General features: G+C 41.7%; 1 protein-coding gene across 4 annotated transcripts in view; it reads right to left on the bottom strand.

The window, feature by feature from the left end:
- Positions 1 to 12,008, bottom strand: part of LOC6612405 (sex peptide receptor) — a 40,270-nt gene that overhangs the window by 14,699 nt on the left and 13,563 nt on the right. The window contains exons 1-2 of one of the 4 annotated variants that reach the window (XM_032725406.1): positions 11,036 to 11,264; positions 10,911 to 10,956 (exon numbers count right to left, since the gene is read on the bottom strand). The gene's annotated coding sequence lies outside the window, so the exon portion shown is untranslated. Of the gene's footprint in view, positions 1 to 4,460; positions 4,484 to 7,825; positions 7,916 to 10,910; positions 10,957 to 11,035; positions 11,265 to 12,008 lie in introns of those variants that run through there. The other 3 variants (XM_032725407.1, XM_002036877.2, XM_032725408.1) reach the window with 3 other exon arrangements.

The raw sequence follows: 12,008 nt of genomic DNA, 5'->3' as shown, positions 1-12,008 counted from the left end.
ATTCCGCATCCGCTCGCCTCTGCGCCGGAAATGAACTTCGAATAAGACTGAAAGAGAAAAAACCACACACCCACACACACAACATTAGGCAGGTTCAACGAACCCTAAATTTATATACATATATATATTTGAATATATATCGCAGCGGTGCGTGTGGAATGCACTTCGTTACTTCGAATGGCTCGCATTTACATCGCGAAGCCGGCACAAATCCGCTCCGTCATTACGGTTACGGTTACCACCCACACTTACAGTTAAAGGCACCTTCGGCGTTGGCCATAGCTTTACCGTTAGCAACTGCAAAATATGCAAATGAGTTCTGTAGCCCAAATGGAGCCCAATCGTGGAATAAAGGTGACAAATAATGGAAAAACAAGTAGACTAAAGACACGCCAAATATCTATATCGATTTTAAACAAAAGCGAATAATGTTCAATGTGGATTTCTATACACAATAACTCGCCTGAAATTGCCGTTTTCGCAACAATTTGTGCAATTTGACTTTCATCAAATATTAAACAACTTGTACATTTATTCAGATATTGCGAGTGTGTGACACAAGAAACAAGTTTTAATATTTAATGCGCAGCCCGAAAACGTAATTATACAATGAGAAGACAGCACACAGAGCTGGGCCAAACGCAATATGGCAGATTTATAAATCTATTTAAATAAAATGTGGCCTGCCGACTCAAATCGCTGCTGGTTGTTATTCCGAGCAAGAAGAGCAATTTAATGACCTCATCACAAGTTGCTTTCAAGCTGTGCAAATTACTCAATTTCCTTGGAATTTTCCAGCTTTTATTAAGCCAGGACTCGAGTATTTTAGCAAGTAATTGCCGTTGTCAGAAAGTTTCCCCGATGTTTGTTTGCCCAGCTTAAATCTATGTATTTATCCAGTGTCTATCCCTTTCAATTTCTCTGTGTCTTTTGCCGGCTTCCTCGTTGTTTTTACGTAACACGAGTTTAAAATCTATGCTGGCGCACTAAGTGTGGCCCTGCTTCTGGTAGGCACTGTGCGAGTGTCACGTGCTAGATACGCTAACAAACGAAAGATAGAAAAGTATCTCGGCATGAACGACTTTAGTGCAGCTGCCTAAAAGTGTGCTAGTTAGATACTTGAAAGTATATGTTTTCAGCCAAGAGTAACTAGATTTTGCCGCTTTTGCCTATGAGTGTGTCCCAAAATATTGCGAGCCCATCATACCCCCACCATTATCTCCGAGTAAAGGGTATAGGAACACAGCCGGCAGACGGATCCCAAGGCAAATGCGTCGTTAACATATGTTGTAGTCGAGTTTCGCAACCAAATTTATCCGCATATGTATTCCCATGTGTGTGCGGGCTTTTTCTATAACAATTTGCCAAATGTTTGTAGAAAATGTACGAGTTTTTCATACCTTGGCAGACGGCTTGATGGGAGCGGGGAAAGGGGGGCAAGGTGTTGCCAGGAGCCGGGCTAAATCTTTTCGGCCGCCTCCATTGAAAAGTGGCTCAAGTGTTGGACGCACTGAGTGCGGGAAAAGCGGAAAACGCAGAACGCAAAACGGGAAGCCAGAGGAAAGCTGAATACATGTGGAAAACACTCGCACAAACCGCAAACATGTGTGCGAAAGTTAAACAAAAATTTAAAGCGGCACGCACGAGCTTACGAAAATATAATTTGTTGCCAACTCGATGAATTAAACTAAAAGTTGACAACCACAACGGGAATAAAGGAAATATTTTCAACAAAACTTTTGGCCAGCAAACTTTTGGTCGACTGCAAATAACATCTAAAAGTTCGACTTTAACAAATAATACCAAATATATTTGAACAGCAAAGAAATGTGGCTTTAATGCATAAAGTATGGCATTTTAAATGATTTGCAGATTTTCTCATTTTTAGTCAAGCCCCCTTTTTGGTGCGAAATCGTAATCTTTTCGAAGTAAACATAAATATTTCCCCAATTTATGTACAGACATGCATCTCAACCGATGACAGGATCGCACAATTAATCTGCACATAACAAGTGGAAAGTTGGCAAAGCCCCAGAACCAAGCCAAAAACTCGCAATAATCCGGGCAAACTTGTTCACAAACTTTTTGCCCCTTGCTAGTTATGAATTGGGAATACTAAGCCCACTCCTTAAATTCCGAGGGCTTTGTCATCCAGACTGGGCCAGAAAAAAATGATGCCCGAGTTGGCTGAAAATCCGAATACTTGGCTCTTGTCGCCAGCCACTAGGGGCTCAAAAGCAAGTGTATATAGTAAAATATTTATAGTATATACCGAGCGAGGTGGGCAGACGCCAGACAGGGTTTAATGTGCTGGAAAGCCACTTGGCTGCCAAATTGAAATAGTTGCCAGCAACGCCGGTCACCTGTGCGATTTTACGCAAAATTAAGCAGCCAAAATAGTCGAATTGGCCCAAGGATCTGACCGCTAATTGAAAAACTGATCGCTGCCCATGCGATTTTATGGGCCGAGATTTATCAGTATTTAGCCGATACATATACGTATGTATGTTTTACCACCTGGCACACGATTTAATAAGAGTGTCCATCAAACAAACGGACAGCGACCAAGATTACACATTCCTCGGAATTTCGGTGCGTCAATCACATTTGACAAGCATTTGATAGCAAAAACTGGATGCACGAATGCTTCGTATTTATTTGTTGGTTTTTCATCGCACGAATTACTAAATGAAATATTTTCATCGGCTTGGTCTCAATTAAAGTCCAAAAAATCAATGAGTATCCAACAATTTCGCAACTTTGCCGCAAAAATGTTATATTAAAAAAGCAAATTGAGATCGAAGGAATTCCTATAGGTGGAGTGCATAAACAAAACGAGTGAACTCAACAGAAGTGTGAAATTTGACATACGGAAATGTGGCATTTATAACAAAATAGAAAAAAAAAGACAGCGGACGGCACTTGTTTCAGTTTCATGTGTAGTAATTTATGGAAATATAAATGTAAATATGTGAGCACCGACAGTAACTACTTTATGGCTACCCTGTGATTTATTCACTGTCCGCACCCCGGCAATTTTGGATATTTTTTTAGTGTGGGTATGAGTTTATGATTTATTTGCTTACGCCACTACTAGACACTGGTACTTTGGGCAGCAATCGTTGAGTAAACTCAGTTATTTCTATGCAATAGTTTAACCTTCTCCCTGTGGCCCAATTCTCCAAATGCTAGCCCGGAAAATCCCTGACCGAACGCATTTATCCGCTTTGCTGCAGTTGGGAAAATTCCCCAAGCTCGCTTGAAGCCAAATTTCAGTGGCATGCTGGAAAAACAATTGAATGCCATTGGCATATTTACTTGGCCGCAAACTCTCGAATTTTCCCTGGACAACCGCTAGTCCAGCACATATGTAAAATAGATGAAATTTGTCAAAATATGAAAACATGGAGATGTCCGGGCTTAAATATCACTGCCCCCCCGTGTAACTCTATTCAAATTTTGCCGTAAAAGGAATAGCCATTTATTTTACACCATGTGGCCGAACTTTATTTCCACTAATTGAATTGCGTCAATGAGTTTAGTAAATTTATTTTAGGAGACGCAGTTGGGTAAACAACAATATATACGTATATATCCAGATAGGTGTGTTCCCCAGTACTTTAGTATTTCAACATTTGAGGGCCTTGCGGGCGGTCAAAGTGGCAAGCGATTTACGATCTCGACGGAGATATATATACTATATCTATATACTATATCTATATTTGATTTAATTAGTTTATGCCGGCGAGCGGGCTGCCAATTAGTCTTACTTCGCTTCGTTTCTATATTTTTTTTCTCTCTCTGTCGGATTTTTTCTACTTCTTGGCCCATTCGAAGTTTATTCCATCTATTATTCGCCGCCGCTGGCCAGCTGAGCTGTGGGCCAACTTTTGATTGACTTGGCCCCTTGTCGCCCTTTTTGGCCACAAGCCGAAAGCTGCGAACAAAAGCTGCGAGTTGTGCGCCCAATTGGATTTAATTATGCAAAGATATTTATCTAGCCCACCCCCCATCCATCCAGCCATTCAGCCATTATTGTTTGTGGGAAAATGGGGAAAATGCGGTGGCTGTTGCGAAGAGAATTGAGCGGCAAAGACGGAAAATCCCTCAAAGGCGCGCAAGTTGCGATAAAAAAAAAAACAAAAACAAAAACATCTAAATCCACTGCAAGCTGTTGGATGTGCAGGAAAAACTTTTACTATAAATTGCCCCTACAAATTGGAGCACAGCAATCCCCGAAAGAAACTTAGGAAAACAAAAAGATTTTCCCCATCTGATAGCGCGTAAATATGTTCAAGTTCTTAATACTAAATGGGTGATTTAAAATAAGATATTTATTTGAATATTTTCACAATGTTCCGTGGAAGTCAATCTTTGCATTCAGTTAATTTTTCTCAGATCAAACTTTAAATGACATTAAAGAGCATCTCATTACGATTACGATACAGATAAGAACCTACCTCCGAGGGCAACTGCTGCTCCCAGCGGAGATGTAAAATTATTGTGCACCACATCCAATGCATTTTTCTATGTTTTTTTTTTTTTGTCCGTGGGCGAAACTCATTTCCATTGGCCTCCCGAAATGAAAACGCCGGCATTTTCCAAAGCGTATTTCACAGTCGAACACTCGCGTCGCCCGCTTCATTTATTATTCTTGTTCAGTTCATGGGTTCAGTTGCCGCCGACTACGACAAGGACTACGAGTGCGTTCAAAGGAACATTCGTGGCACAAAGAGCAACATGCTTGGTCCTGCGAATATTGTCACGAATTGTGGGCGAAATGAACTATGGTCTGGGCCACGTGTCTGTCGGCTGCTTCTTGGATGGCCATCGGTGGGAGGCCTGCTGCCTAATTAAGTCAAAAGTAAACATGAAAAAGATGTCAGCCAAGTAGAAACGAATCAAAATGGCAGACAGCGTCCAATGAACTAAATGCTGCGCTGCTACACACGAAGAAAAGTTCAGAATTATAACCAAACTCGAATTGGGCCTAATATTTCACAATTTCCTTTCGTGTGTGCCACATTTTGTGTGTACCACATACCTGGCAGGAGTATCAGCTGAAAATGACGAGAATAATAATAACAATAATCAAAAGCAGACAGCTGGCCAACTCAACTGACCAAGGCCAAGAGCAGTGGGCTTTGGGACTTGGCAGCAGCAGTTGTCGCTCCTCGGACGGCGAACAAAATCACTTAAGGCTCGGCAAACAGCTCCCAGTGGCCACATAAATATGAGCTCGAAACCGAAGACGGCCAAAACTGGCTAAAATAATAATGTGACGGCCAGCCGGAATCGGAATGGACAGCCAAGTACCCTCTAAGGATATGGATACTTTTAACTTAGCATCTCGCAAAATGCAAGAAAAACTCATATCTTAGCTATGCGCAGTAATACCTTCGGAATTGGCATTCTGTATCAGTAGTCCAGCATACCCCACTTTCTTGCGGCCCATTTTATTTGGTTTCATGAACTCGGTTTTAGACATAGTCGATTGCTTGAATCGGGACATTGGGGACTCCTCGTAACGGCAGAAACGTCTCCCATAGCTGGACAATTATTATTTGGCTCGCAATCTTAACTTGCTTCTCCATGGGGAGTGTTTACGGCCAGATAATAAAAGTAATATGCACACAAAACTCAAGGCATCAGAGCCCATAAACATAATTAATATACAAGGCGTTAACAAATTTAAATTGCGGAAATACACCGAATGCTAAACGTAACTGAGCGTAATTACTGAAATTTCCAGATGGGAAATTGCTGAAAAATTGAAATTAACCTAACGTTTCGAATTCACAAATGTTTTGCAATTGCTTTTGCACAAAGGTGTCTAAAAATAAGCAACAATTGTGGCAAGTAAGACCTCTCATTACAACTAAAAGGTTTTTGTTACATTTTGTTGTCCTTTTACCATTTTCCGTTGGCGTTTTCCTCGCTGTTTTCCTACTCACTCACTCCCATTGCCACACATCATCGGAGTTTTCCTTAACTAGTTTGATGCCTCATAATGAGCATTTGTCGCATGCCGCATGAGTACGTGGCAAGCTGTGAGACGAGCAGATGAGCAGCGGAAAAGTGGGGAAAATTCGGGAAAAGCTGGTAACCGGAGGACCCAGCTGCTGACCAAAATCAATCGAAGTGAATCAATTACGCCATCCGTTCCGAACTTGCTGCTCTTCCCTCTGCTCTGTTGCCGTCTCCTTCGGCCGCCACCTACTCATCTCTTTCACACACCCACACACACACACACACTGAAAGGGTCGACGGCCTAAAGTGAAGTGAATACGAGTATCGCGTTTGGTAATCGTGACAAATTCGGCCGAATGATGCGCACACTTCATTGAAGCTTCGCCATCGATGCCATCAGAAGCATCGAATGCCGCGGCATCGATGCCAACTGCTCCTAATTATACGAGTATGTACTTGTATCTGTATCTGTATCTGTATCTGTGCGTTGGGCAAAAAAGGTCCACGAACTGTTAATTTCCATGGAAACGCCATTTGGTCCAGCAGCTGCCTTTGTCTTTGTCTCCGATTTTCACTCTTGCCGATTTGACTTTTGCCACAAGGGTTCACTTTGGCAATGTAGAGCGATTTGTAGCTAACTACAGTCATATTTAATACAATATATTTAGCATATGAAATTGATTTCGAGTTATTTTCCAGTTTAAGCATTTTGTTAGCTCTTTAGATGTACTTTTTCCAGGTTGCCACAGTGATTTTCTTTACATTTGTGAGGTTTTCGCTACTGTATCTCAATTCTGTTCTATTTTTCTGGTTGCCGCCGTTGCAGTGCTTCTATTTTTCAGCAGCTGCGGCTTTGAACTTCTTGCGTCTTTGCTTTTGAGGTCCTTGGTCCTTATTTTCCGTCGGATTTTGCCAGCACTGCCCGTGCACAGCAATAAATTTGTAGTATTTCATTCATTTCAAGTCATTCATATGGTCATAACGAAACTAAACTAATTACAAAACGAAAAACCAAATCGTTCGGCAAAGTTTGTCTGCCAGAGTTGCGAAGTTTATTTATTTTGGTAGAGATTTGCCCAGGATGAGCACTTTGAGTACCTTAATGGGTTTTTCTGTGTGCGCCGCTGCAGCTTTGATTGCACTTGCTCCTCTAAGAAGAACCGACTCCCAACCCAACCCATAAAACCAGGCTAAGCTCCCACTTCCCTCCCGCCTCCTTTTTTATAGGCCAATACTACGGGTGATGTTATTGCGGCCAGGACTCCGAAGTTGAATGTTGTTGACAGGCTTTCAAGGGACTCCGAGACTCTGAGACTTCGAGACCTCGAGCCAACACCCCCGTTTATATATATATATATGTATGTTTGTGTGCAGCAAAGTTGGCATCCATTAAATTGAGTTTTTATATTGAGACGCTTGGCAGACGACGTCGGGTCCGCCGGTAATTGAATTAGAAGTCCCCCACTCGACCTGCTATCTAATTTTTTCCTTTTTTTTTAGTTACTTGCCGGCAATTAAATGCAATTTATTAATATTTTCATGGCATTTGAGTGCCGTGGGTGTACTTTCCATTTCGTTAAGTGTAAATAAGCACTGCGATGTCGTAAACTACACAGCATTGAGCTGTAAAAATGCGAAAAACCTCACTTCTCACAACTATAAAGCAAACCATCACTGAAACCCATTATAACTCTGGAATCCAGCTCAATTACGGCGACAAACTATTAAAAGCACACAAAGAGGCTTCTGGTCCAGTGTCCAAGGTTACAGAACTTCGAATGGGAACTGTGAATTTCATCTTGGTTCCTCTATTAAGACTAAACCTAATTTATGGCTAGCTTGAACATTTTCGCACCTTGCACTTTGTAAATTTCACAAAATTAAACTGCACAATTGATTTAGACACCTTCCGTTTCCAAAAACGAACTTCTTTATCCGACGAAAGCTAAAGCTCAACTGCATGCTGGGCAAACTGCAGCTTAACATTTCAACTTGCAATTAAAGTGAACGACCCAATATTTCCTAATCCTCCCAATTAAAAACTATCAGGGCTAATTTAAAATATGACGCCATGTTTCTTATCCAGTGAGCAGTGTCCTCCACTTGGCGAGCGAAATTCTTGATGAGAAAATTCCAGCCGTTTGATTTACACCTTTCATCGCCTCAAGCGATAAATATTCCACATACGCAGTGGTGTGCGGCGCAAAACGAGAAATGCTAGCTAGAAAAAAAACCAAGTCAAGTGTGCCAGTATATCCGTGGGCAGTAAAGCAGTCACTTTTCAGCAATTTATTGCCGATGATATGCACAGACATCTCTATTGAGTCCCAAAGTGTAGAATGTGTGTAAGGTGTTGACTGAATTGTTTCGCTGTTAACTGGAAAACTTTTTTTTGTGGCTGGAGTGGAGTGGCTCCTCTGTTTTGGGGTAAACAAGTGCACACACATTTGAACACCACAAGAAAATGCATAGAAAATATGGAAAAGTGGATTGCACTCGAATTTATTTGTATATTTTCCTCAAACCTCACATAGTTTGTTAATAATTTCAGAATAAATAATAGTATGCACATAACAAGTTTAGTGCTGTATGTCGTGTATTTTAATTTTAATATTTGATTGCCCATTTGGAGGCCTTTGTCGCTGAAATCTTTTCATTTTGTTTGACATTTTTCCGCTGCCGGTCTGGCATCACCGAGTTGTCGGCCCATTTGTTATTGTTGACCGATTTTCCCCCCTTTTTTTGGTTCGTGTCCAGTATGAACACTCAACAAATATGCAGGCTGTGCGGAAAAGATAGCAACGCAACATCATGTGTACTGTTGGCAGATCCCAGGAAAAACAGAGAAGGGGGAGGCGCATGGGAACAATACGGCAATATTGGATGGGCCAAACACAACCCAGCACATTTTCCAGTTCCGCTTTTCCCTCAACATTTTTACTGGCTGCCGTGGAATCTGTGCGGCGTGTATGTGTGTGTGTTTAGGGGGATTTGGCTTAATTAAATTCCGGAATAAAAGGATATTCCTCTGGCCAGCGCTTTAAGCTCGCCTTTATGTCTTTTGACAAAAGTCTTAGCGACTTATTTGAGTCAGCCTGCAGCTACAGATTTTAATTACGGCTATAAATCATAGGAAAAGTGGGTGGGTGTGGGCGAAAAACCGGCCCATATCATACCCTCGCCCTAACATATTAATCGCAGTCGCATGGGGACTCTTATCTCATGGTTATCTCACATGTACATGTACACGTGAAATACAAGTGGTGTGATTTGAAATATGATATGGCAGCAAAATATATGGCAATAAAGTAGGTGAATGGGTAATGGTAATGGATATGTTAGAGCAGCTAATTTACATGTAATTTATATGCAAACATTGAACACCTTGCGGCAATTGCTCTCAGTGTATTTGCGCATTTCAGGGCATGTAAATTAACAGCCCAAATTACTGCAGTTTCATTGTTCCCGGGAATCCCGCCAATCATTCTGATGCCTTCACAGTTCGTGGCCCAAATTTACAGCACACAAAAGTTGCGCATTAAAAAGTTCACCTAATAGTTGTTAGTTATCCCTTAACCAGCCCCGCCCTCCGACTTCTGACCCCTGACCCCTGACCTGGGATCCCTGACTTCCTGGCAACGTGCTGCAGGGAATTCATCAGCTTGCGAACTGTGCCTTCTGCTTCATTGCGGACAAACTGGCATAATTATTGCAAACTTTTGCCGCACGAGCGCAGGGCTTTTCATTTCGAATGGCTGCCATTTGGGCTTTATCTAATGGAGGATAACCCAAAATAGTTATACACCGCAGTTGATCACGCCAAATGGGGTCATAAACTTGTGAGCGGAGTGCCAAGTTGGCCGGAAGTTCGTTGGCTATTCACTATTCACTCTACTAGGTGTTGGAACTAACAAGCAGAAATTCGTTGCTTCCTTGCTTACTGCTTTCCTCTCGCCAAAGTGGAAAGTGGTTCCGATGTCCGAAGTCGGGGTCCATAAAGCTGGCTGCTAATTGTATGGCAGGACCCACATCCTCGAACTTTACAGCATTTTTAATGGCTGTCAGCGGAGACTGTATACGCGTTTATACTCGTCGTACACATGGCATGTGGCATAGTGGCATGTGTGGCATAGTGGCGAGTCGACTAAATGCCCTTTTGCGGGATTATCTGCGGCGACAGATCTTGGCCAGACTGGCGCGTGTTGCAAATAAATTCGTCGTTTTCGGCTTGGCCTTTGTTTTTGCTTATTTTATTCTGTATATATCTATATATTTATATATACATATATATATATATATATATATATACATATTTATCTCGGCAACACTTGCCACTTGTTTGCTGTACATTTTAAAGTCGAAAAAAAGGCGCTGCGAAGGTCACGACGCCGTCTCGACCAATGTCCAACATTTTTGTTGGCATCGTTACCACTCGCCCACTGCCACGCCCACCGACCACTGGCTAGATTTAAGTCGTTCGACCAGGACGAGTGGTCAAAAATCATGGCACCATCGGTACAGCGATTTGATTTATTATTTGGCCGAGGCATCCTCTTCTCTCCACTTTCATGGCGTATAGTTCGCTATATGTTTAAGCTTTGGTAAAACATTTTTTATTTGCCACATTGAATAAAGTTTCTGTTTTTTTTTATGTTTGCCATACATGTTGCTATTGAGTTTCAAGTATTTCGCTCTGATTGAATTGAAGCTTTCCAATTTTTTCATGCCGCGCCCGAATGAATAAATAACCGTTAACCGTTGTGGACTTTGGTGTAACGGCAAAATTGAATTTAATTTTGAGCTAAAGTAATCAATCTTTTATCAAAAGGTTCTATGGCAAACGGGGTTCGGCCAGTTTTCATATGAAATTTGATTTAAATCTCACTTAATTGCTGAATTTATTGTTAAATTAAGCAAGCTTAAATATTTTCTGTGCTCACCTTTTCGAATTTCGACTTCTAGCAGTTTTTCCTCACGAACTCAGAGCTGCAATGAAAATGTGTACGAAGTTCTTTAGTTTCTCATTTGCAATTAACGCAGGTCAAGTGCCATATATCACACATACGCCCGGTGGGTCCAGTTCGGTCCAGTTCGGTCCAGTTCGGTGTGCTTGTCAGCTGATAAGGGCAGCTCCTCGAAATCGCCGGACAACTGGCATTGGACAACGACCTCGCCGAGATCGGGATACACACCAAGCACCCAGTTTCGGATTCACTTTCGCCCTTGATGAATCTGAGAATCTGGGGGAGATGACTAATGTCCTGCTCGCGGTTGATTTGCAATTTATTTTCGTACTTTCGGGTGCCCTAGGAGCAAATAAATTTTAAATAAGGTCAACAAAATACTTCGGGTCCTGCTAATTGCTACAAGGCTCGCCTTTCTTTTGGCCCTACTTAAACACTCAAATGGCCATAAATTTGCTCCCTTTTCGGGCAAAAGAAGGGTCAATGTGTGAACATGCAAAACACCAAAGAAGAAAAAAAAGGGAGCAAGGCATCGGTATCGGTGGAAAATCAACATCCACGACGTCCTGGGAAAATTCCGCTTCTCTGTTTGGTTACACACTGTCCCGCCCATTTCCCATCCAACCATTTCGCTTCCTTCCGTTGGCCATATTCATTTTATTTTTCGCTGTTCGCATGTTCCCTGTCACGCTGGCACCAAAAAAAAAGTGTTAATCGAACTACAGAAAAGGTTGGTGAAAAAAACGTATTTATACGCATAAAAAGGTTAGCACTACTGATCAAAATTTTGTTTAGCTGACAAAGTTTGCCAGTCTGCTCTTTGTGTGGACTAAATAAGTTTGTTTCAGCAGTTTCCGAAAACTCTTCAAAAATGACCCACACGCCATGTGGTGCTTACAAATCGAAAGGGTTGTGTTGCTCGCAACCTCAGTTATTAAACAATACTTCATCAATAAAGGTCACAAATCATAGTTAGAGTTGGTTTAAAAAAGTTAACAGAGTGTCAGTGGCAAAACTTGATTTTGCCAGATTTTTAGCCAAAACATTGGAAGAAATTATCCAAATATGGAGTGT

This window comes from Drosophila sechellia, chromosome X (genome assembly GCF_004382195.2).
Source record: "Drosophila sechellia strain sech25 chromosome X, ASM438219v1, whole genome shotgun sequence".
Classification (NCBI taxonomy): domain Eukaryota; kingdom Metazoa; phylum Arthropoda; class Insecta; order Diptera; family Drosophilidae; genus Drosophila; species Drosophila sechellia.
This window is presented reverse-complemented; position numbering and strand designations above follow the sequence as displayed.